The 27,684-nt window shown below is 39.1% G+C and overlaps 1 protein-coding gene and 1 non-coding gene across 2 annotated transcripts in view; one reads left to right on the forward strand and one right to left on the reverse strand.

The window, feature by feature from the left end:
* Positions 1-27,684, forward strand: part of LOC122809108 (D(2) dopamine receptor A-like) — a 1,564,287-nt gene that overhangs the window by 1,138,085 nt on the left and 398,518 nt on the right. The gene's annotated exons all lie outside the window — the stretch shown is intronic.
* Positions 6,543-6,614, reverse strand: TRNAE-UUC. Its single transcript has one exon. It is a non-coding gene; the product is annotated as a tRNA-Glu (tRNA).

Here is a 27,684-nt window from a genome sequence, read left to right on the forward strand (position 1 = left end):
TTTGCCAATTGCCACATAGATTGGGTGATATACTTGGCTACCTGTAAATGTTCAGCTTTCTACAGTGGGCAAACATCCCTGCCAGTGAAATTTAGGATTTCTGAGCACTTTTGTGACATCAAGCATGAAAGAAGTACCAGTGTTCTGTATAAACACACTACAGTACATAAAAATGCTTCTTTCAATTTTATAATTATTGATCGCATTTTGGGCATAAGATCCAATAAGTCAGGCTGGCATGAGATGTTAAATAAAAAAGAGAAAAAAAATGGATTATTAAGCTGGGTGGTTTGTTCGCACCTGGATTAAATTAGCACCTTTAATCAGTCACATGTTGTTATTATTTGACTATTTAAGGAGTGAGTTCATTCATGTTTTATACACTGATGAAGGTTATGTGATTTGCTAAGCCAAAACCAGTCTGTTTCTTTCTCCTGTACTATTATGTGTTTGTAGCACATAACATTAAATATTGGTTTTTGCCAGTCTTTCTGTCTATATTCTGCTTTGGATTACATTTGATTTGGGACCTTGCAGTTGCCATAAATGCAGGGATTTTTTCATTTTGGAACTGCTACTAAACTGTCACTAACTGGGGAAGAAAACTGGAAATTTCTAGCCATCAATGGAATTGGAGAAACCAAGCTGTCAACTTTAGGTTGTATAGATCTGGGTGAGGACATAGCAAGGGATGGCAGAAAAGGTCCGGAATGGAATCCAGAGTCCATGGTGGGCATACTAGGTGAGACTAAAGGAAGGGAAACCACACTTGTCGAGGCAAAAGGGAGCAATAAGGATAGCTTTGTTCTTCAACCTCTGAGTTTTATGAAGAAATTTGGGAATGAGAGAAAGACAGGGGTAAGCATAAAGCAGACTTGGGGGCCAAGCATGGACTAGAGCATCTCTTGCTGACTGTCCTAGAGGAGGGATCTCAGCAAAAAATCTCACTGCATTTGGTGGCAGAAGGAGATGCAAAGAGATTGCAGCAAGGCTGACCCAATTTCTGGAAGATCATGTCTGCAATAGTGAGGCATCAGAATAGTCCTGCTGAGCCTAGATTGCAGCAAGGCTGACCCAATTTCTGGAGGATCATGTCTGCACTAGTGAGGCATCAGAATAGTCCTGCTGAGCCTGTCAGCAAGAATGTTTGACTTCCCAGGAATATGCATTGCCACTAGAAAGTGATTGGAGGAGATCACCCATTGCCACAACCTCATGACCTCTCAACATAAGGGATAAGACTTGGTTCATGCCTGTATGTTGATGTACCATACAATGAATGTGTTGTCTGTCTGAACTGCAGTGGTTCCTGAAGGAAGAGAGGTATGAATGGCTTGCAATGCTAGGAGCACTGCTCTCATCTCCAGGATGTTTATATGCAAATTGTTCTCTAAAGGGGACCAGGTGCCTTGGCTGACCCAGAAAAAGCCCCCCCCCACCTGAGCTGGGAGGCATCTGTGGTCACTATGGCCTTTGGGGGAGGAAGGATAAAGGGGCAACTTTGTTCTAGAACATGCAATTGAAGCCACCAGAGAAGAGATTTCTTGCATACTCTAGATAGTCTGATCAGATGATTTAGTGGATAAGAAAGGAGGGACCATTGAACTGCTAGTGTCCATTGAAGAACTCTCATGTGAAGATGAGCTGTAGGAACAAAAGTTATGGTGGCAGCCATGGAGCCCAACGCTCTTAAAACAAGACAAGCTGGAGGCATAGGAATGTCTAGAATCTGTTTGACATGGAGTCTGATGGTGGAGATCCTGTCCGGGAGAAGATGAGGTAAGCAATGTGTTGTGTCCAGATGGGTTCTAATGAAGTCTAACACCCATACTGGTTGTAGATGTGATTTCTTTAGGTTGATAGAGATGCCCAAGGTTGAGGCTAGATGAAGTAAGTAGTCCCTTGCTTGGAGGAGTTGATGCCTAGTGGGAGCAGTGAGGAGCCAATCATTCAGACAGGGAAACACATGGAATCCTTGCAGTCTCAGGTGAGCTGCCACTACTGCCATGCATTGGGTGAACACCAGGGGGGCTGTGGTGAGACCAAAGGGGAGTACTCTGAACTGGTACTGATTGGTCCTAGCCGGAAGCGGAAAACCTTCTGGAGTGCCTGTTCATTTTGATGTGATAGTACACAACCTTTAGGTCTTCCAAGCATATCCAGTCGTCCTACTGCAGGAAAGGCAGAATGGACTGAATTGTGACCATTCAGAACTTTGAGTTGGAAATTAATTTCTTCAAGTTTGTCAGATCCAGAATAGGCCTGAGGTCCCCCATTTTCTTGGGCATTAAAAAAAATCTGGAATAGATGCCTGATCTGAACTGGTCTGGTGGAATGGTCTGGATGACTCTTTTTGCAATCAACTTTGAAATTTCTGATGACACAGCCTCCCTCTGACTGGGTGGAACATTGAGGAGGGACTGGTTTGGAGAGGAATTTTGGAAAAAGGGAATGACATAGCCTCTGGATATTATGTTCAACACCTAACAGTCACTTGTGATGGCTTCAAAGGCTGTTTGGTATAGAAAAAGACATCCTCTGACTGACTCTAGAGCCGATCTGTTGGGAAATCCTTCAGGATCACTGATTGATCACGTCTGAGAAGGTATCTTGAGACCCCTGGTTCATGGAACCCCCTCTGCCATGAGGGAAGCATCTGCCATTAGCACCATTTCCACCTCTATCTCTGGAGGAAAAGTCTCCCAGTGATTCCTGGAAAAGATCTTGAGGTCTTTGGAACTACAAATTCTTGCCGCCACATTGGTTCCAGGAAAAGGACCACTGAAGAGTAGCAAAATGGATTCTAATGGTAGACAAGGTCTTCTATCCTTCTCACTCTGTAGAGCTTGTCTGTAACTGTGGGACCAAACAAAGAAGATTCATCAAAGGGAGTGTTAGTAAAAGATGCCTTAAAGGGTTCTGTAAAATCACAGAGTTGCATCCAGGCTTGGCACCTTATAGCAATGCCTGAACTGGCCGGCCGTGGGGTGCCCTCTGCTGCATGCAAGATAAGCCTCATGGATGTATTCACTATAGTAAGGAGGGTGGCCATTCTGGAGGAAGAGGTTTTCTGTTCCTCTGCTGACATGGACCCTGGGGCAGAACTAGCGAGATCCTTTACCATGTCTCTCTGAAGTCTGATCACATGTGCCAAGTAGTTCAGTGCTTGCAAAGCGAAGGTAGCTGAATCATACACCTGCTTCCCAAATCTGTCCACCACCCATGACTCCCATGTGGAGAGTGAACAGATGAGCTTTCCTGAGCCAGCTCATTTTTGGTGGCTGCTGCAACCACCATGGCATTGATAGGGACACCATTAGTCCAATGTGGCCTATCTGAAGGTACACTAAGGATCTTGTCCAGGCATTTGAAGATGGGTTCCACTGTGTCTGGTTCCTTCCATGCCCTGCAGGAGATGAGATCAATAAGAGGATCCATGGGGGAGCACCCAAGATGTACATGGGCCTGACCCAAAGGGTTCCAGGAACATTGGCTCATCTGGGTTAGGGTTTGGGGTGGACCACGCCCTTTTCTGGTACAGGATTTCCATGATTTCTCCAAATGAGACATCCTTAGTTGGGGATCTTGGGGACCCTTCCTCTTCCTCCAAATCAGTGTTCTCAGTGAGGGACTCCAGAGAGGAGTCCAAATGTCTCCTTTTGCATGTACTCTTGCAGGAATCTCCTCAGTGGGGTGTTCCGGGGAGGTGTTGGAAGACTCAAGGTCTTACAGCTGGGAAGAAGTCTGGAAACTATTCTGGGCAGGCTGTCTGGGAGGAGACAGAAAGGATGGCTCTTGCTTAAAATCTCCTGAGGAGGGACTGGACTCTGAGGGAGGAAGAGTCAAGCCTCTCCTAGGGGCAGAGAAAACCCTCTTCACCACCTCAAATGCCAAGGGCAAACAAAAATCTGAGGGAACCCCCACCAGAGCCAAAGCTGTTGGTGGAGAAACCCTACAAATTCCCACCACTCCCGGTTCTGGGGAGGGGAGAGTCAGAGCCAAACTATCAACATCGAGGCTCCTAGGGGAAGAGACAGCTCTGAAAACTCTGCAGCTGACAACAACCCCTTGGACCAGATGCCCACTCTATGGCTCTGAGAGTTATCCTGAGCTGAAACTGTCAGGGCTGAACAACTCAGGGCAACCATCAGAGGTGAGGTAACCATACTTGTTGGCTCTGACATGTCAGCTCTTGGGATCCTCAGATCCAAAAACTCTGAAGCCAGGGGTTGGATTGGAGAAGGACAGATAGGAGCAAAATCAGGCTGCAGGCTACTGGATCCAACAGGGAATGGAGCAGACAAAACCCCCAGTTGAATTTGTGCCTTGAAGAATCTCATCAACAGTCTGTCAACCTCAGCTTTGGAAAGGGTCCGGGAGGACCCTGCAGATGAAGCAACAAAAGGCAGTCTAGATACTGGTCTAGGGGAAAGCGGTAGTGGTGTGTTAGTTCTGGAGGTCACCAGTTCAGAAGAAGACCTATGGGACTGGATCTGGACCAATTCCTTGTCAGATTCAAGGGCTTAGGATCCAATTTTTTGGTAGTCTTGTGAGAAGGCTCACCTGGCAAAGAAGAACTTCTGTTCAGGGACCTTTACTTTTCTTTGTGCCTCTTGGTGGGGGGGGGGGTTGAGCTCTTGAAGTGGACAAAGAACCATAGGAAGAGGAAGATGGTAGAAGATCCTTATGGATCAGTTTGATCTTTCTGTCAATCAGTGCATGCTGATTGAAACCAGTACGGGAGTCCAAGTGAGTGGCCCCCAAGCAAACAATGCATTCTGTGTGGGCATCAGACAGGGGAATTTTATATTAGCTAACAACTAGATAGGAAAAGTAGTTTTATTTATTTTTTTTAAAAGGAAAGGGTAGTAAAAGAGAAAAGGAAAGAATTGGAACTGTAAAGGGAAATGGATCCACGTGGTTATGCAGAAAAAAAGGGGGGAGAATAACTGTCAAAGGTAGAAAGATATTTAAAGGAAAATTGTTAGAAAAATTTGCTCACAACCCAAAAATAGCTCAGATAATCATTACATTGATGCTGTTCGAAAATGCCACAAATGAGCTCTGATGGATGAAGAGACAGCAGGGCATTATGAGTAGGGGAGGAGCTCAGATTTTTCAGATCCTAGAGCTGTAGTATATGGCTAAGTTGGACCAGATATCGGATCCAAACCCACAGGTTGAAGACCAAATGAAAGCAACTACTTCAGATCTCTGGTTTACTTCCCAAAACATGGTGGCTGCTTACTCTAGAATGTCTATATATTGTATTTATACTTGCCATTGGTGCTGAAAGGGTTTTTTATGAGTTCTCTAGCCTGGTTAACAAAATAAATAAATCAAATAATATTAGAAAAGTATAATGATTTAGAGATCTTTTTTAACATTTTAATATATACTTCTTTTAAGCTTTATTTTTCATACATGAAACTGGTTTATAGATTTGTTAAATGAACTCAAGGTCTTCTGGCCATCAAGGAGCTTGATACCCTGATACCATGTGGAAATTTAGAGGTGTTTACGTAAGATAATCTGACTTTATTTTTTATTTATTTTACATTTGTTAACCGGGCTGGTCTAGCTGGATATATTTCCATTTTCAGTAGAGGCCCGGGGAGAAAAGCTCCAACAAGATAGAAAAAAATTAAAATGTAATTACATGTTAAAAGAAAGGATTGATAAAAAAATACAGCAAGAATTATAACATAATAAAAGTATTTACACTTGAAAAAGCATCAGTAAATAATATATATACTTGGAAAATCAACAATAGAATGTAGCACAGTAAGATACATAAGGAAGTTTTCACTTCTAGTAGAACATTAAGTTTAATTGAGAGAGGTTTATTTCACTTATTTCTATGAATCCTTTCAATATTTTATGGCTCATTTGAATCTATTTATGTGAACAAACACCTAGTGTTTAAAAATAAAGCTAGTGCTATGTTCATCTGTTTGGCAGCTATGGTCATTTATTTACTGTACAAGGCCGGTCGCTAATTAAGGGACTACTATTGCCAGAGGCTAATAAAGTATATATGTTTATCTTGTCATGTACTTATACACCACAATAAATAGTCACTTTAAGTTTTAAATTTTCTATCTCTAAAGACTGTCAAGGTGCCAGGCATCCCGATGTGATCTTTTTTCATGGAATGCTACTTTTTGCCCATAACACAATTTGAGGGCACAGTTAATGTGATTAATTTTCCCTAGTCTACCCTGTCAGATCATAGTCCCTTTCATTTACTGTGGAAGTAGCGATACATAGTGTGATTAGCCTCAGTGATACTGTCAATAACTAATGTCAAAGGACGCATACATATTAATGGTCTGTTGAGAGGTGACATGTTTTCAATAAAGTTTTGTCTACAGTTTTGTCATTATAGGTTCATAGGTTCATAGATTAGTACTAAGCTAACTGCTTTTGTGAGCCATTTTAAGCCTAGCCAATTATCCCTTGTGAGACTCAAACCCTGCACCTTGTGTTTGTAAGGCAAACACCTTAACCATTAGGCCACCCTCCCAACAAAATGTAACCCATTCCCATACCAGGAGTCGAACCCGGGCCGCCTGGGTGAAAACCAGGAATCCTTACCGCTAGACCATATGGGAAAGCCCTTTTTGAAGGGCTTCATTATTATTACTCTTACATATTTGTTTTTACATGGACATCACCAACAATATGTCTTAGGCTATCATCTGAAGTTAAAATCTTCCAATTCTTCCTAATAATTTCACAAATGGGCGATATGTCACCACTGTGTGTTAGTAAACATCTCATGCCACTCAGTTCTTTGTTTTGTTTTTCCATGTCATCCTTTCTTCTGACTGAGAAATAAGGTCTCCCTCTATCATTTCTCCATGACTTTGTCTTCATGGTTCCCTGTCATATTTCAAAATCTTTATAGCCTCGGGTCAATAAATCATCCTGTAATCATTCTAATTCATGTTCTTACACTTCATCAGCAGTACAAAGCCTAGATATACATAGCATCTGGCCATTTATTATTTGTGGATACACATGTTTGGGATGCATACTTGTTCTATGCAAAGTATGATTTCTCCAACATTCTTTTCTATAGAGATGTGTATTAAATTGACTGTCTTCATCCAATAAGACAGTCACATCCAAAAAGTCCTTTTCTTCCTTGGAACTCCTGACATCAAACTCCAAGAATGATGTAGTACTCCCCAAGTACTCCACAAAATTGGATAGTTCATTCTCATTATCTCTCCATAAAACAAATATGTCATCAACAAATCTACCATAGAAGATGACATGTCTCCGCCAATGATTCTGTTCATTTAATACAAACTCATTTTTCCAATACGCCATGACCAAATTGGTGTAGCTATTGGTACATGAAGTGCCCATAGCCATGCCCCACTTTTGACAATAATGGTCAGTTCCATAGACAAAGATGTTATTCTCCAGTATAATTCTCATCAATGAGCAAATGTGTGAGATAGTAGGGCCATCAAAATCTGTATGTGTTTTCAAAAGTTCCTGAATAGATCTTATCCCATATTCATTGGGTATCACTGTAAATAAACTTTTTACATCCATTGTTACTAGTATAAGGCCTTTTCTTCCATCCAAATTCATTACACAATCGTGTAATATATGTAGAAAATGAGACATATCTTAGAACTGTTTTCTACCCAGGTAGAGCCTTTTTTAGTTGAAATTCCACAAAAAATGGAAGCTGACTCAGTCAGCCTCTACCAGATACTATCGGATGTAGTGATGGATCATCTCTGTTTTTGTGTATTTTGGGTAATCCATTAATAACCGGAGTTACTGGATTTTTGACTCTCAAATAGTCATATAAGGCTTCTATGATGCCTCTCATCATTAACATGTCATACAAGCTGTCCTTAACTTTCTTTATTGTGGTCTGTACTTCCCATTTAGGTATCTTCTTTTATGTAGTCTCATCACTAACCGTTTTCAGCATTCTGTCATGATAGTCTGTAGTTTTGGATTATCACGATAGCTCCTCCCTTATCAGCTAGTTTGATGGTTAAATCTCTGTTCTGTGACAGCTCTTGTATTGCTTCCCCTTCATGTCGATTTAAGTTGTAAAAACTATGATTATTGTTGCCACCATATCATAGTTGCGCTATTTCATTTTCACAGACATGAATAATGGTCTCTATCACAGAGTGAGAATGGGGCATAAAAACACTTGGCTTTCTGAAATCATTCTGACTATAATCATTACAATCATTAACCCAAAATAATGCCTTAAGGGACCATTCCTGCCAAAGCACTTACTATCAACTGTAAATTCACTCAACCTTGACTGAAGTGCAGGAATAAAAGAAATTCCTTTATTTGAGAGAGAAATTTGTGCCTCTGTCAGCTGACTATTTGATAAATTCACTATCAAGAACTCTCTAAATTCACTCATATTGTTAATTTCTGTCTCTCCCTGCTCCTGCTGTGAGACCGGCCTCTGTGTACAAAAGGTTATATTAATGGAACAGGAAGACCTGAAAAAAATGGCATGTGAAGAACTTTATCCTTGGGTCTAGTGCTCAACTCCACATCAGTGCTGGTTCTATTATTCCCAATCTATTTCCTCTCTCCATTCTGATGATTGCTGCAATTGGCCATACTGTTCAAGGGGTCTAAGGTGGATTTAAGATGGGCAGTGCGATCTACAACTCCTTGCACTGTGATGGACTCATCATCCCTTACATTATTCATATGGAGGGAGGGGTTTATCACGAATGAGTGTTGTAGTGCACAATTTGTCCCATTAGCATTGGATTCTTCCTTATTTCTCTCCTTAGTGGCATTACCTTGTGATTTTGGCCATTGAAAAATGTTCCCATCTCTGAAATCTTGATAATCTCTGGCTAACTTCTTGCTTTTTACATTTTTTCATTTTACTGTCATATGATATCAGACTGTATTGCAATGTTTCCACCTTAGTTAAAATACTCTCTGGAAGGGTAATTTTCTCTAGCTCTACTTGTTTAGCTTCTATAAAGCTTGCTATTTCTTCTTCCATAGGATGGAAAAAATCTATCAAAGGTCTCATATAGTGAAAACTGTTTTCAAGATTAATATTTTGCCATTTGGCAAGTAGATCCGGATACAAGTTGGTGTAGGTAGGCAGACATCTCAATCTCAGTCCCCTAGGTATAACACAATGATGGAAACAAGCCTCGAGGTGGAAACATTGCCATTGCAGGCGTTTGATCTTGTATGCACCATTTTCCACCGCCTCAAAAATGTTGGCAAAGTTCTCATAATTACAAGGCTTTTCTGCTTCTTCCACAGACATCACTCAGATTTAGTTTTTACACTGGGTTAGCTGGAGTCCCAAGTACACAAGTTAAATTTCTATTGGTACAAAACAAAGTAGACTTTCTTCTCTGTTGTTTATCCACCACTAAATCAAGTCCAGTATCTAAACTCTCTGCCATGTGTGGATTAGTGTAAATAAACCAGCAGAACAAAGAAGCAAAAAACACTAACCACTGAAGACCACAGTGTTAAAACCATGTCTGAAGATTAAACACAAGTACTGCAATATCACCATGAAGAAAGAGTAGAGTGCGTGTTCAGCAGAAAAACTCAAAATAAAACCAGCACAATTTAATAAAGAACAAATAAAATTCTTCAAACAACAGGATGTAAATCCTCACACACAAACAGGATGAACGCTTTCAGCTATGCCTTCATCAGATCCTGTTCACACTAAAACACCTCCCTTTTTTATATTGTTGCTATTCCAATCAAGTCAAGTCATCTCATGAGCTTCCTGCTTTTCAGTATAGGTTTTAAAGGCACCACTCCATTGAGACCAGGGCTCCTGTCTGCCTGCAAATCAGCTATCCAGCGTGTTTCCAAGGTTTCAGTTTTATTTGATAGATCTCCACCTCTTATATTATCTAGCACTCTTTCCAAGGCTAGGAAGGAGAATTTATGTCCAGGATACTTTTGAATATGCTGTGACAAAGCATTAGTCTGTACATTAAGTCTAATATCACTAAGATGGTGCAGAATCCTCTCCTTAAAAGGCCTATTGGTTTTCCTGACATAAAATCCTGGACAGCTATCACAAGTAGCTGCATATACTATGTTCTTAGTACTACAATCCACATATGTCTTTAATTTGTATGTCCGACCAGTTACAGGATGTTTGAAACAATTGCTTCTATCTATATAAATACATGCTTTGCAACTCCTACATGGAAAAGTGCCCATCTTAAGTCTACGTGGAACAGTATCTTGTTTGCGACATAACAATCTTGGAAGGGTTTTCAGTACATTGTAGTTGTAAGAGTTTAGGGAGCCGATGAAAGCTTATTCTTGGAAATTAGAAAGGTGTCAAACCAGGTTATATAGGTGGTGTTTTTGGTTCCTGTTTAGTATTTAATAGCAAATGAACAGAGATGACCACTTAGTGTGTCAGGTATTGTACACCAGAAGCAATTTTCCTGGGTGTGCACGTGAGAATCCAATCTGAGGTGGACTCTTTATCTGATGTTGCATATAGATATTTCAACAGTTCACTATTACAATAAAAACTGGACAACTTATTGGTACTGCAATACATGCGCATTAACTTTACTTGAAATATGGTTATATATAAAATGTCTTCACACAATATGAGTCAGAAAGGCATGACTAAGGTGTGACAATGTTTTCCCACACATTCCACAATCATTTCTAGATAATTAGTTCTATAGAAGTCCAAACATTGGTAAAATAATTGATAATGGTATTATTTGAATGGTTAGAAATACTTAGAATGTACTCATTGAATGCCACTGACTATAACCCATCACATTACATTAGCTTTCAGAAGAGACACTGAGTCTATGTAGTGCCCTTTAAGTGCCTTAATATTGTTCCTCCTCATCATCCCTACATTTTCTTTTCCATTCCTCAACCTGTTCCATGGCATCTTGAATGTCTTTGTGGAGTCCTTCTCCATTACCCATTCTGGTAGTCATTTCTATGGGTCTACAGTCATCTTGTGAAAAATTAGATTAGGAGTTCCAGGAAGCACTTTGTTCCTACAATCTGCTGATAGTGTTTTCTCATTCAACGTTTGTCCCTCCTATTCAGAATGAACCCTGCACATCTCACTGACATCATCTTGTACATTGGTGTCATGCCCCCTTCCTTCTGGATTAAAGAGTGAGAGAAGAGCTCTGGCTCCTTTAGAGTCTGGTCATATTACTTCCCCTCCATCCCAAAAATCTGTCTGGCTTTGCCTACTAACACTTGAGGTTTTACTCACCAATGACTCATTATCACAGAGGTTAAGCTGCTCAGAAGACAACCCATAAAGGAAACTTAAATGCTGACATTTTTTGCAGACAGTCGTGCCCCATACATGTGTGTGTGTGTGTGTGTGTGTGTGTGTGTGTGTGTGTGTGTGTGTGTGTGTGTGTGTGTGTGTGCGCACGTGTGTGTGCGTGTGTGTGTGTGTGTGTGTGTGTGTGTGTGTGTGTGTGTGTGTGTGTGTGTGTGTGTGTGTGTGTGTGTGTGTGTGTCTGTGTGTGTGTGTGTGTGTGTGTGTGTGTATGTGTGCGCACACGTGTGGTCATATACCATTGAACTTATACAGACCAACTCTATGGTTGAAAAAATTAGAAGAAGGGACCAAAATGGAGAAATCTCTGCCAGTACACACTTAAGGGACTCCACAGGCAGTGATTTTCTATAAACAGAAAACAAGTTTTACACTGGAGAGCTGGTACTTGGATTATGAATCCTCAGACAGCTGGGCTTGGGAAATTGTAGGGAAGCCATCTCTCTGGCAGCTTTCCTCTGAATTATTTCCATCCACCTGATATCTTGTTCCATATATGCCTTCTAGAACTACACACATCACTCAGGGTGTGGCCCAGCCAAGGCTTTGTAGAATGGAAGCATTCTCCACTTTGCTTCGCAATCTAACCCTCTGAAAATACAAGTCAGCATTTGGTTTGCTCCTACTGTAATTATCCTCTCACTCTGGTTCCAGTGATCCAGTCCAGGTGTGATCAAATTGGTTGGCATGTGAATGTTATTTGGAGACAGACAGATAAGAGTGAGTGTCTTATATTAAACCCCTCCAATTTATCTCAAATCAGCACATGTAGTTCTTCAAAATATCTTACTATATCTCAAATGCAAAAATTCCTTTATCACTATAGACTGCAGTCTTCACTGGAACTCATCTATAAGTCCATCTCTGTTTAATATTTTCACTAGAATAATTTTAAAAATATTATGTTAGGCCAATCATCGAGTATAATGCCCCATTTGGCATGCACCTCACTAGACACCTGCAACAACTAGAGAGGCTGCAAAAGTACCTCACAAATAGGATCCTAGGCCTTAAATACTTATCCTATATGGACAGACTCAAACAACGCCAACTATTCTCCATCTCATATCGCCTACTTAGAGGCAATCTCTGCTTGACATACAAAGCCAGGTATGATCCAGCTGTGTTAGAAATGCTACATCTAAAGAAATCCCAGTCCCTTCGCACCACACGCTCTAGTGACCTCAACCTCATTACCACAATCAACAGAATGTGCTGGAGGGACAGGTTCATAACCCTTGCTATGGAATAGACTTCCCATACATGTCAAATAGAGCACCTCACTGGCCCTCTTCTAAATAGTACTGTTCCATTAGAAATCAATGCACATAAGCAAAAAACAGATATAAAGCCATTTATTGAAAACTGCATCAGACAGCATCTTTGGAAATAGCAAATTTTTATAGAGTGAAATAAATAACAGTGGATAGAGGTAAAACAAAGACAGGGCATCACTCTTCAGGATAAAGATGATCTTATTTCTAAAAATAAGAAAATAGCAGAGACATCTGCAAAATACTTTATTTGGCAGCTGTATGGGAAAATACAAGAAAAAGTCCCTTCTGAATCAATACAATCTAAAAGCATATTTTGATTCAGTATTTACTTTGAGTTGACTAAGGTTAGTTATTCTTCTGCTTTGGATCAGGACAAGTGGGATCTGATAGACTCTATCCCAGATTTCTTAAGATATGTGACATCTTCTTTGCTGAATCAATAATCCATATAATGCACTTGTCTCTGAGATTTGACCCCTTTTCTTGACCTATGGAAGGCTGCTACAGGGATCTCTCAGACGGATCTTTGGGATGGAGGGGAAGAAATATGACTAGACTCTAAAGGAGTCAGAGCTCTTTTATGTCTTTAATCCAGAAGGAAGAGGACATGATACCAAAACCAAGTATCACTTCCTGTGAATCAGTTCCATTAATATCATCATTGGTAAAGATTCTAGAAGCACTGACAGACAAACCTCTGAACTGTACAGATTTTTGCAGAATGTCCAGATTTTTGCTTCATATTTTTGGTCCATTTTTTCACAAAATTGTGGTTTTCTGAAAAATTAGTGGCAAATCATTAGACTGAAGTTAGAAAATAATGACAGACATTTGAGTTTCAGACTTCATAGCTTTCAGAAAATGTATGCTAATGCAAAACCTTGTATTCTATCAACTTTCTAAGTTTGTAAGAGCAATATTTAAAAACTGTCCCTATTTTTGGGCATTTGTCCCACTTTTATTTATGGCTTTGTCCAGATTTCTTGCTTTAACAGGTTGAGAGGTATGCTGCCCGATCGACTTAAGGTTCATCTTAAATCATACAGTCTACTCAGCATCATACAACATAGCTTCAGGAAGGGGAACATTACCTCTGCTTCCTTGCTGTTATTCATATATTCCATCACAAAAAAATGAATGAATGAAGATGAAATAACTGCAGTATTATATGTTGATTTTGTTAAGACCCTTATCTTGGTTTCCCTTACTAATCTATAATCAGAACTATGTTTATATATGGTCTCTGTCATGCAGCACTTCAGGGGTTCACCTACTAGCTGCAAAATAGAACCTTTAGGTTTCTGTGGAAAAGCAGTATTCCTTAAATTAATGAATTTCAAAAAAAAAAATCACAAAACAAACATTTCCTTTTTTAGCATTAAAATAAATAAGTAAATAAAAGTGAACATATCTTCTCACATACTTTGTCTGAATTGTGATAATGTTAGGGAAATGTTTTTTTTTATAAGGTGATGAATAGGACAAGGGGTTGGGGCAGTGGCAAAGACAGGATTAGGGTTAGCACATGCACAAGTAAAGCTGGACAGGGTGTTTTTGCCTCATGCCACCTTATTCATATATGCTGTATCTAACTCAAAGCCCAGCCCTACACATTACAATATGAATTCCCCCTTTCAAAAACAGTAAAACTACAAAAGACACTCATACAAACAAAGATACAAATGCACACCTCACATAAGCTTCACATGCACAACACAGGATCTGTCCCCTTACCTACCCTTACACTAACCCTAACTAAGAAATACTTAAACAAATAGCCTTATCCCTAGTGTTGAAACTTCCAGTGTATCCAAATGTTTTGGCATTAGTAAACAACCATACTAACCTGCATGCAAGCAAACCTCACACACCACATGGGATGCCAGTGTTCTCAGCACTGACAGTTCCAGCATTAGACAACAAACACTTTTGATAAAAAAAAAAATAAAAAATCACACCAGTTCACTTAGTTGATATAAGCAGATTTGATAAAATGAATTGTCGCCATCTATATAGATTCATAGGTTAGTACTAAGCTAACTGCCCTTGGGAGCCATTTTAAGCTTAGCCAATTATCCCTTGTGAGGCTCAAACCTGCACCTTATATTTATAAGGCAAACACATTAACCATTAGGCCACCCTCTCAACCATATCTGTCTCTTTGTCTAGATGGGTATACTGAAATTGAACAAAACATCTAAATCTGGAAATTTACAAAGTCAGCAACAAAACACAGAGTTTGCAAAAGTTGGCACACTGCTTTACATGTGCTGATCGACAACTGTTTATATAATGACATGGCAGTATTGTCGGTGAACACAGCACATAATCATATATAGATATTATCCTGAATGCTAACCAAATAAACTTCTGTTCCCACTATCCTACATGAAAATTCATTTATTTAGTATTGTTTAACACACTTTATTGATTTGGCTAATCCCAATAGATTTGTGGCTTATTTTAAGGGAATCCTAAGGTAGCATTTTTGCAGAAATAGGAAATTTGGCAAAAACGTTTCCCCTGCTGCTCCAAAGGCTGACTGTCAGCAAGGGAACAACTGTGGAAAACTGGTGCAGTGGTTCTGATCTCTAAGTGTCTGTTTTAAAAATTCCCATTTTGGGGAGTAATGGATTGTTAGATTCCATGTTAGTACAAATGTTAGAAGAAGGCATGCTTCCTGGAAACTGACTGAAAAGTCATAAGGTGATATAATGGTGGAGATTCATTCTGCTGAATAGACTGTCATTTCAGGTTGAAAAGACACTGGATATTTTTATGAGAAATGAACAGAGGAGGCTGAGGAACTGGAATTACAACAATACAATGTAGGCTATAAACAAATTGATTATTTGCAGATACAGGTGCTAATGAAAAATAAAAAAAATAAAAACATGGTTTCAGATGGGAAAAAATGCCAGAGACAGAATCTGTTGCTCCTATTGGAATAAATGTTGATTCAGTGCAAAGAAGAAATATAATTTGCTTTTGTTTGATAGATAAGGCAAATGTTGTTGTGTCATTCAGCTTTTCCCGGTTAGGGGTCACCACAGTGGAACTCTGGTCTGCCAATGATTGGCAGTAGATTTTTACATGCCAAGTTGCCGGCCCTGACATACAACCTTCAACAAAGGTACACCCATTCACACATGTCTCCACACAGAAGATGCTCTAACTGAGAATCGAACAGGACAATGTCTTACTGGGAGGTGACAACACTACCGCAGCACCAGCACCACAGTCCTATACTGTAGTAAAATACTGGCTTTTTGAAAACTGGTAACAAAACATCTGGCCCTTTAACCTAAAGATGTGCATTCAGTGATTAATTTGGGTAAAGAAGCCATTTATATGTACTATATGAGCAAGAATCAATAATGAATATAGATACGTAGTTTACAAAAAAGAAATAAAACTGCTCCATGGAAGGATTAAGTACTTTATAACATCTCTCTGGGAAACAAGATGGAAACTTTTAACAGTTCAGAAATGACTATATGTCTATGTAGCAGGGCTGGATCTAGCACAGGGCAACCCAAGCAGATTCCTAGGGTCCAATACTGGCATGGGGGCTGATAAATATCACAAAAATTTAAAATACCCGTTTCATTGTCAGTGGTGATTTGGTGCCCATAAATGTCATATACACACACACACAAAAATTGTTTAATTTTCTCTAGCGATTTGCTGCCCATAAATGTCACGTATACACATGCACCCAAATTGTTTCATTCTTGCCTGTGATTTGATGCCTGTAAATGTCGCAAAAAAAATGTTTCACTCTCATTTTTGATTTGCTGTTCTGTGCTTCGCTGCCCCAAAAGTCTAACTCAATGGGTCTACATATGAGCCAATGAGAGTGAGGATTTCACACTCAAAGTACAGTATTTTTAGTTCAGTGTACTGCCTATGAATAATGTTTTGTTGCCATCTGGCATTAATTAATTAAGTAGGATTTGGAATGGAACTGGCAATTTTCAGGTCAGCACATTAACATAAATATAACCCAAAACCTTGTTTGTTAATAAAGCTCAAACTAATACGAGAGTGTATAAGGTACAAAAACTGTCCACGTGGACATGGTAAGAGATCCTCTTCATGAAGTGAACTAACGCTGCATAGTCTATAATTCAACATCTCAGGAATCTCAGTCACGGGTTACCAGCTTTACTCAAATTTTCTTGGTGAAAAAGCTTATAAAAATGCTTCATATTTCATGTTAATAAAATTATCACACGTTCTCTGACACTGTACCAATTACCTGACATCTAAAGTTACTAACTGGTATGCACATTAAATTAATACATTGCATCATTTTCATGTGCTATTTGACTAATTACCTTGAACAGCATACCTACTGTATTTTATGAATAAGGGTAAAACTATGCATATTAGATGCTTTTTCTGCAAGTCATATTATGCAGAACAGCATTTGTAATGTTTAGTCCATTTCCACCAAGTACTATCTATGATTTTACAGAAAATGTATACTTTGACTCAGCCACCCCACCAAAGCAATGGTCCAGTGTGCAGGGGTTAATGTGTATTGTGTGTGTGTGTGTGTGTGTGTGTGTGTGTGTGTGTGTGTGTGTGTGTGTGTGTGTGTGTGTGTGTGTGTGTGTGTATGTTACATCTGCCATAGAATTTGCGATATCACAGCGACACACTGAAAGTTATAGTGACTAAATAATGCTGAACACAGTTCAAGACTTATTATCTTTCAGAAAATGCACATTAAAGCAAACCTGTTATTTTAACACCTTGGGTAAATAAGAGCAATAAAAGCATCTGAATTTTTCAGAATATGACCCTTATTATTTGACCATATTCCTCCATTCTGCAGTCAAGCCGTAATTTAACATAGACAGAAAATCATAGTTTATCACCTTCTTTAGTGGATTGTATGGTTCTAACAGCAGTAAGCTAGAATACACTTCTTGTTCATTATTTATGTATTTGTTCATTCATTTGATCGCAAGCAAACATTGAACGTATGCAGTTGTACAAGAGGCTGAAACTGATGGCTGTGTGTGTACATCTCAAAGTAGTAATAGTGTAAAGGAAGGAAACAGTTGTAGTAAACAAAAGCATTATAATATGAACCATGTTCTTTTGGTATGGTCCTTGGTTTCCTTGCTTTGTAACTGCATAGTGTTTATTATTTGGCTGAATAAGCTGTGCTCTATGAAGTCTAAGAGTTTAATGTTAAAATATTAACTATGAATGCATTTTGAATTTAACTTTTTTGTAGGCACACAAGTGTGAAATGTACTATGTTGGGTTGCAACATTTTCTCTGGTATTTAGTGCAGAGGAGTATGCTATAGGCTTTTAAAGAGCTGCTTCCGTAGTGCAGGATTTTATTTCCTCTTCTTTTGTTCATCTAGTTTGTAACTCTGACCAAGTCACTTCACTAGACAGTGCCCTTGAATAGAGATGCTTATATCCAGTGGGCTGTCCCAAGCTGTTAACAAATACATTATACTTCTGTCTTTTGATTTCCTGCACCCCTTGGATAGCTGTTTATTTATGCTTCATTATATGCTATTTGGCTGTGAATCCCAACACAACTTTTGTAGTTTAATGAGTCGCCAGATGCATTTTCTATAAACCTGAGTTTCAAAAGAAGAGAAGTTTACTGTTGTTCATGCCAACACTGTGAGTGTTTTTTTCCCCATTAAATGGCTCAGTGTTTCTGCCACAATTTTTTAATAAAAAGTTGTAATTTAAATTCAAATTTCTTTGATCACTGCAAAAGTAAAAGAACAAATATCATGCATACTGACAGGTTTGTACAGTGTTTTTACAGTAACCGGGAAAAGACAACAAAATAATGTGATATTGGTATAGTGAAGGGCTGAGTCCATTGCTCTGCCTAAGGCCCCTTTTGACCATGATCCAGCTCTGCTGTAGGGTCCGTTTAAGCAACTCTTGCAGAACTTGTTACTAATGTAATGGGGCTACACACGTCAAGAGATCTAGAAAGGAACTGCACTATGGTTTAGGAGAGTTTTGATTTGTTGAAAAAAAAATTAAACTGTTCATGTTATACATTTCAAATGTTATTTAGATACTTAATAATCAATGTGTAGCATGTTATCTGGAAACAGCCTAAGACTTTCCCCTTGCCAGCCTCCATCCAGTCAGCCTACCCAATAGTACATCTACATTTAAGCAATTGCCTCTTAATTCCCCTTCCCCTTCTTTGGGGGATGAGAAATCGACCACAGGGGGTCTCACTACCTCAAGCCTTGGAAGGCATACATTAGGTCCATCCCCATGCAGAGTGAGAGACCTTTTGATTCCATGTTTTCCTTGGTTTGAATTGCTCTACAGTATCACCCATACTAGACTGGATGCTGGGCCCATACTCTGTCAGCATAAAAGCCCTAAGCAGTATTTATTCCTGGTGGCTTAGCAGCCTTCATCCCTCTCTATTAGGAGTACTGTCAGGTGGTAGGGACCAAAAAGTAGGTCAGATGAATAGGTCTCCCTGTTCTTAATCCCATCTTAACAGGAAAAGACACTCACACAAATGTGTGTGTGTTTGTGTGTGTGTGTGCGTGTGTGTGTGTGTGTGTGCGCGCGTGTGTGTATCTCTTTGAGTCTTTTTATTCAACATTATATTAAAGAAGGTATGAACATGTGGAAAATTGGAAAGTACAGTCGTGTAAGTAAACCTACCATAACAGTATGTGTTTGAATGATTGCTGCTTCAGTAGCCTAAGCTGTATGATTTATATCCTACATAGGATATAACAGCCAGTCAGCTTCCAAAGCTTCAGTGTACTTTCCATGTGCCCAAACATCTTGAGCTGAGCTGACTAAAAAGTCAGGTTTGGGTGCAAAGCCTTTTAGAGTTTTCATGCCAACTGAGAAAGAGAAGCCAAAACCTGAGAAGACATTGTTAGGAATAACAAAAAATAAATTCCTGCACCCTTGCATAAAATACACACTAAAATACAAAGAGATGGAGGGAGTAACTACTCCAACAGTGATCATTTAAATATCTGCTGTTACTGTAAGTTTACTTACACAAATGTATTATATGCTTAAGTTATATGGGTAGATTACGATAGCTTAGAACAACTGGGAGTTGGAAGGAGAATGGTCCAGAAGCATCTGGAGAATGGTCCTAGCAAAGCCTGACCTAGACATAGAGAAGTAATCTTGCTTGTAGTGCTTTGTAAAAATCTGCTCAAAGGAATAATTTGCTGCTCATAGAATACTTTGAGTCTAACCCTTTCCAAAAAGTCATAGATGTAGCCACAGCTCTGGTAGAATGCGCTTTGACTCTGCCAAGAATAGTTTTGCTGTGGTGAGAATAGCAAAGGTAACCATTTGGAAACAGTCTGCTTTGACATAGGTTGTCCCTTCTTCTTACCTTCACAAAAAGTGAACAATTATCAGAAGTTCTGAAAGATTTTGTTCTGCCAAGATAGTACCCGAGTTGCTTCTGGGCATCCAAGGTATGAAGTATCCTTTCTCTCTAGATTTGGGGTTCAGGAAAAAAAACAGGGAGATGGATACCACTTTAGGCATTAAAGAAGGATTAGCTCTTAAGGAAACCCTGTCTCTGTGGAAAACGCGATAAGGCTGACCCAACAAAAGAGCCTGAAATTTGGATACTCTTCTTGCAGGAGTCAAAGTAACCAGTAATACTGTTTTTGATGTTAAGAACCTCAAGTCAGCCAGATACGTTGGTTCAAATAGAGCATTTCTAACGCAAAATTAAGATCCCAAGGAGGAGCCATCAGTTTTCTTTGAGTAACCTGATGAAGCGCACTTGTTAGGTGCGTGAAAGCGCTTGTTCTATTATAAAAATATAAAATAAAACTCTCTTTTATCTGTCGTGGTGGTTCCAGTGATTTGTTGGATTATTTTTCTTTGAGGTCTCTTATGCAGACCCCTTTTAAAAACATTTTGACAAGGGAATGCCTTGAAAGAAGGGAATCCCTGGGCAGACATGCTGAAATGGCTGATGAATGAACCTTGACAAAGGAGTAAGTCAGGCCATAGGAATGTAACTCACACAAATATTGTCAAACCAGAGAAGTACTAGCCCTTAATGGGGGCTAGTTATTCTGTTGGCACAACCTACAAAACCTTTTCCATTTGCTAATGTATGATTTTCTAGAAGCAGTCATTCTTGCCTCCATTAATACCTGCTGCATGTCCTCAGGTACTGAAAGGTATTAAGGCCCTATCATCTAAGAAGTCGGTTGAAGATGTTTGGGGTGGAATGTATCAAACACCCCTGTTCTTGTGTAAGTAGATCCAGTCTGTGAGGAACTTGTGGTAATTACCCCTAGCCAATCCAAAAGAAAGGAGAACCACGGCTGCCTAGACCAGAAGAGAGACACCACAATGATCTTGAGGGATTCCTTCTGAATCTTCAGAAGTACCATGGATATCAGTGGAAAGAGTGGAAATGCATACAAGAACATTCTTGTTCAAAGAAAAGAAAAGACATCTGTCTTCCAAGCTTTCTTGCATGGAGTCCTTGGGCAGACTTTTGCCAACTGATTGGGGCAAAATAGTCTAGTTAATGAACTCTCCACAGATGGATCAAACCTTTGAATTCCCCCAATCTAGGTTCCATTCGTCAGGGTCTGCCTTTGTCCTTCTAAGCTTATTTGTCATGAAATTGTGCTTATATGGAATGTAAGAAACCTGTAGAGTGATGTTCTGCTGTAAAGCTATATCCCATGCTAATATTGTTAGTCTGCATGGGTTTATGTACCACATCACTGGGGTATTGTCCATAACAACATAAAATGGTCTTGGAGACCATAGTTGATTCAGGGTTGAGTGCCTTGATAAAAGAAAGCATCTCTTCTACATTTATGTACTTGTGTTTATCTTTCTTGTCCCAGATACCTTGTAGTTTTATTCTCTTGACACTGCTCCCCAAGCACAGTCTGAAGTGTCTGGTGACTTACTGCTTTGGAGTAGAAGAGGAGAAGTAGAGACCTGGATTCAGGAACATTTGATGTCTCCACCATGTGATTTCTCCTTTCATGAATCCCAAAAATTGAATCAGAAAAGACAATGGGTGTTGGTGCTGGGACCAAGAGACTTTAGATACCATTGTCTTCCTCGTGTGGAGTCTTGCCAGAGGTATCATGAAAATCATAGATACCATGAGACCCAGAATCCTGAGGTATTCCTTTGCATTGACTGAAGTCTAAGTGGAAAACCCCTGGAATAGATCTAAATATAGATATAGCTTTTACTTTGGAAGAAACGCTCTTTGTACTGAGGTAACACACATCCCAGGAGCACTATTTTGTGTAAAGAAGTCAAAAAAGACATTAGAATGTTCTCTGGAATCCCAGCCTGCATAGGAGATCTTTTACTAAAGTCAGCGATATCTGACACTTTGTAAAAGATTCTGTAAGGTTAAGCAAGTCATCTAAATATGGAAAACTGCAGAGAACCTGTTGCCTGCAATATGTTATAACTATGCACTCAAACATTCTGGGAGCGGAAGGATAAGACAGAGATCTAATAATGGTAGCCTGCAATGTGCTGTAACTGGAGTTAGACACTCAAACATTCTTGGAGCAGAAAGATAAGGCAGAGATCAGATAATGGTAGCCTGCAATGTGCTATAACTGGAGCTAGACACTCAAACATTCGGGGAGCAGAAGGATAAGCAGAGATCTGATAATGGTAGCCTGCAATAGGCTATAACTTGAGCTAGACACTCCAATGTTCTGGGAGCAGAAGGATAAGGCAGATAACTGATAATGAGGTCCAGACACATAAAAACTAAAAAGAAAATCTGAAACCCGGATAGATAGGAACATGATCATAACTATCTTTTAAATGTAAGTTTACTGAATAACTCAAATGAGGAAAAAGGGGTAAGAGATTGTGAAGTGAAAGTATTCTGAGCTTGGGCACTATCACAGACTGGGTTAGGAAAGAAAGGTCCAGAAATGGTCACCAGGCAAGTTCTTTCTCTGTCACCAGAAACATTCTTGAATAAAAAAAGTCTTCCTCACTAAGAAGGAGGAACTGATTCTATTACTCCCTGAAAAACATATGCTGTAGGACAGGAGGAAATGGAAGGATTTGGTCTGGAGAATATGGAATAATTCCTTGGAAAGGAGGAATTTTTCCACTGCCATCTGTTCCCCTGTTGAATCAGTTTCAGAACCCATTTGTTTGAAACAAGTTATTACCAAAGAGATAAATGAAGATTCACATTTTTTGGAAGGGATAAGAGATCGCTAAGGTGGGAGGGTGGGGAGTACAAGGTCTCTTACGTAGTCATTCTGACCTATTTGACTGTCCTTTGTTTTGGGGAGGGGGTTCCTGTAAAACCTCTCTGCCATTGTTTTTTAAAACATCTACTACCAGCATTTGCAGAAACTCCTTGTTTTATTTTTTGATAAAACTGAATGAGGGCTCAGAAAAATCCTTTGAAAATTTAGAGAAGGAGATCTGAAAATCTATGAGAGTCCCTGTATCTGCTTACCCATCATATTATTTGATAACCTCTGTGCAGGGAGAACAAAAACTACATATCTATTCAAAGGTGAATTTTAAATCTCATTTTTACTTTAAATTTAAGGTTTTGAGAATGTAACAAGGCAAACCTTCTCAGCACAGTACCAGTTGCAGCAGTCCTAGATGCAGTATTGACAGAGCCATAAACACACTTTAAACAATGAGTAGTGTCCTGGTAAATAAAAGAATCTAAGCCACATAAGGCAGATTGTTTCTCACAGGAAGGAACGGTAGATAAAACATTCATCATACTTTCAGACTTAGTTAGAATATACTTTAACATATGAGCATGACAATTCAAAATTCTAAAAATTTAAGTTGCAAAAGCATACATTTTCCCCATAATTATCAATTGTTTTATTATCCTTGTTCAGAGGAGAAGGATTAGAGTTAGCAAAGTGCTTGGGAGCAGCTTGATTGGTTAAAGCTGTAACTGCTGGGTCAGGTCTGGATAAGTGTATAGATATGTGAAAGACTGAGGAACTTTGCACATTCTATCTGCTTTCTTAGGTGTAGCATTAGAGTTAGCAAAGTGCTTGGGAGCAGCTTGATTGGTTAAAGCTGTAACTGCTGGGTCAGGTCTGGATAAGTGTATAGATATGTGAAAGACTGAGGAACTTTGCACATTCTATCTGCTTTCTTAGGTGTAGCAGGCTGGCTATCACGGATACCACAGGCTGTGAGAAACATATCCTTCAATGCTGGATGCACTGGAAGGATGGGAGGAGGTTCTGGGAATTCCGCTTGTAACATTTCATGGCATTTTCTGAATGACTTAGAAACCTCAGTGTTCTCCCACTGAAATCACTGGTATATTCTGGAAATAATATCAGAGAAAGAGCTAGAGAAAATGAAAGAGAATCCTTGAGAGAGACTCAACATGCTCACATCTGAATCAGCATTATGAGGACAAAGCTCTGTCCCATCACATTCCTCTCCAGATTCAGTTTCTTGAACCTCTATAGGAAAAGCGGAAAAACTTTCTCTTACTTGAAAGTACCTAATAAGAAAGGTCAATAACCTGTACAAGACTTAATAAGCTACTTCTGTCCACTGGGACTGGATTAGGAGAAGACATATGTTTAGTTTTCTGTTTCTTTTTTGACAGGAAACTTGGGGCAAACTGGATTTTTAATAGCAGCAGCAGCGTCCCCAGTGATGGGCACAACATTCTGGTTGAGCAAGGGCATCTTCTCTCAATATCAACAAAAGTGACTCTCCCTTGGCCACTAAGTCGACCTCAACAACTGCAGAGGATGTGGCTGTATGTGCAACACCAATGTGATCTGGGGAAAAAGATGAATGGTCTGATGAATCAGCTTTGGTCATAGCAGAGTCATCTACCTGTGCCTAAGGGTAATTTCTAGCCTGCTGTGGAGGTAAAGGCTGTTTAGTTAACTTTTTTATTGCAGAAAGGAGGACTGACTGTGGAAATGGTAGTTTATTTCATGGTCAAGCTGGAAACTAAGTACTACAAGCTGATAAAATGTTAAAAGTTGTATAAAACACAGTAAAAAGTAGTCTAATACACTTTATAAAACCTCAAAAAGCAATTTAAACACAATTACTCTATAGAAAAATTGGGTTTAGAATATTTAACTCAGCCTTTAAACTACCAAACATAAAAGTACACTCTCTTTTAAAAGTATAGTAAAGTCACATGACTGTTAATAAAAACACATGCTCCTAGTTTAAAATGTACTTGCTCACACAGAAAAATAAAATTAAAACATAAAAAAATTACATGTGGGAGGTTTTTCCCCTAAAGGGAACTTATATGCCCAGCAATGGAATAGCACAAGCCAACTGTCAATCTTCCGAAGCTTGGAGAAGAGCTCTGTCCTCAGAGGCAGGAAAGCTCCGAGAGACTTGGCACCAAAACCTGTCTTTTTAGTCAGCTTAGCTTGAGCTAATGGTTTGTGTGCCTGGAAGGTGCCCTGAAGCTTTGGAAAATGTCTGTCTGTCTGTTATATCCTATGCAGGATGTAACCTGTATAGCTTAGACTACTGCAGCAGTGATCAATATGAAGAAACCTGTAGTAAACAAGATTATATTACTGTATTCTAGGATATACTAATTTGGGGTCAGCTGTAAAGAGAAACTGGAGGAACAAGAAAAGGTGAAGAAACTGAGGGAACTGAGAAGACAATATTAGAAGTTGTGAGAGAAGAAAAAGTTGTGCGTGATGGGGTCAAATCACTAGTCATGTTCCCTTAAAGATAAGCATGACGTATTGCTTGAAAGAGAACATGAATTAATAGAGAGTAGAAAATCCACTGTGGCAGAAAAAGCTAATTCAGTTGGTTATTTTCTAATAATGACATTAAAAATAGAACAAAGTGGGTTAATGAAAAGTTAATAGGAGACAGTAGCATTGTTAGGGTGGGGCGAGAGGGGCAAATTCCCCACACTCAAAGTGTTGGGGGTATGATCAGCTGATCCTGATCGCTAATGTAATACCAGCTTCTAAAAACTGATATTGCATTTGCGGTCAAATTTGAGCACTGTAGCACTCTGTGTATGGTCTAAACAATGGCAACTGCTTGTTACATTGTAGCAAGCAATTTGCTACAATTTAAAAGTAAAAAAAAAACATATTTTTTAACTAAAATCTGAGCATTGTAAAGCTCCATGGAGGCAGGGTATAAGCTGTAGCAACTGTTTGCTACATTTGTAACAAACACTTTGCTACATTTTATAAGAAGAAAAAAAAATTAAGTAAAACATGACTTCTACACTGCTCTGTGCAGGCAGGGTATAAACTGTTTGCTATGTTTGTAGCAAGCAGTTCACTACAATTTATAATAAAAAATTATTATTTTTTTAATAAAATGGAGGAATGTCAGAGGCAGGACACAGAAATGGGACTTGAATGGCTGGGTGGGGAGGCAGGGGGATATTGTGCATCTGGCTACTTAATTGGTGCAACGGTAGAAATAATGCCCATTTTATTTCTTTATTTATTGCTCTTTAATGGAATGGGGGAATAATTGGCTTAATATAGTAAAGTGTTGTTTTTTTTTTTTTTTTTTTTTTCTGCTCTTTACTTAAAGACCTGATGGTGTGGGCCACTAGTTCATGGTATTGACACAGGGTGCTAGTTCAGCCAGCTATGATTCTGATAGGAGACATTAATGGTACATATTATAATAGGAAACAAGACTTAAATATGGAGCAAGCAAACAGAGACTATATCCATGCATGTGTCTGTGGGCTGGATCTGACATTTGACTGAATGCTCATAAATCACTGAACACAACTGACTGAAAACTCCTTTAACTGAATCACAATTGAAAAAAAAAATTCTACACATTAAATATACCTTTAAAATAATTTTTTGCTTTGCCCCCTAAAAAAATACCACAGTTGCACAACTATGGAGAAAAGAAAAAGGACCCCCCCCCATACACAGTATTGATGCACAAGTACAAACATCTATAAATGCGGCTTTATAACATAATGGTGGCCATTGCCAGTCGACACATATTTATCTACATTTATTTCCCCCTAACAACTCTTATGATTAGAAACAATAATTTCACATATTATCTAACTGCGGTGGTGGTGCTGCGGTAGCATTGTCGCCTCATGGTAAGATGTTGTCCTGTTCGATTCTCAGCTAGAGCGTCTTCTGTGTGGAGACATGTGTGAATGGGCGTACCTTCGTTGAAGGTTGTGCATCAGGGCCAGCAACTCGGCATGTAAAAGTCTACTGCTAATCATTAGCGGACCGGAGTTCCGCTGTGGCGACCCCCTAACCGGGAAAAGCTGAAAGACACAACAACTTTCACATATTATCTACAGACAGTTACACTTTCCATCAATTGTGATTCTGTAAAATGAGTTTTCATTCAAATGGATACATCTATGTCAAATGCCTAATATAACAAAATTGGAAAGAAGTGTGTGTTCTGAAGGCAATAACGATTTGATGTTAGAAAATGTGAGTTTTTTTTATTTTATAAGTCATTGTTGTAAAGTTACAGCCTTAACTTTGTAAGTAGTATTTTTGAAATTGTATATAGGCTGTTTGCTTTATGCAATGAAGTGTATATTTCTGGTTTATTAAAATACAAAACAACTGTTCATTTCAAAATGGGCCAGGTTATCTTTAATGCTTACCTAAGCTAATACCAGTTCAGTTGATGGTGAATCCAATTACCTAGTGCTGGAGCAGAATTTGCAGATTTATGATCTTACAAGCATCAAAGTTGTGGACTCCAACTGCAAAGAAATATTCTGTGGCATGTTTATTGTACTGATTTAGTTGTTCTGTTACCTTGCTGGATGTCATTTTATTTTTATCTTACTCTTTGCCACTCGAAATGCTAATCCTGCCTGTCTAATAATGCCTTCTCTAAGGACCAAGGGCAGACTTTATTGTTTTATCATTTAGTGAGCAATCAACCCCACTAGGGTCATCAGAGGTACTCTTTCTTCAGGTATGACCTGGCAACACAGATTAGTTAACTAACTGCTTAGGATCACCCATATTCATATGAAGCTTACAAGATTTAGACTCAGATTTTAGACTTTAAAGCTCAACTT

This window comes from Protopterus annectens, chromosome 8.part0 (genome assembly GCF_019279795.1).
Source record: "Protopterus annectens isolate FY-2018-M chromosome 8.part0, PAN1.0, whole genome shotgun sequence".
In the NCBI taxonomy this organism is placed as follows: domain Eukaryota; kingdom Metazoa; phylum Chordata; order Ceratodontiformes; family Protopteridae; genus Protopterus; species Protopterus annectens.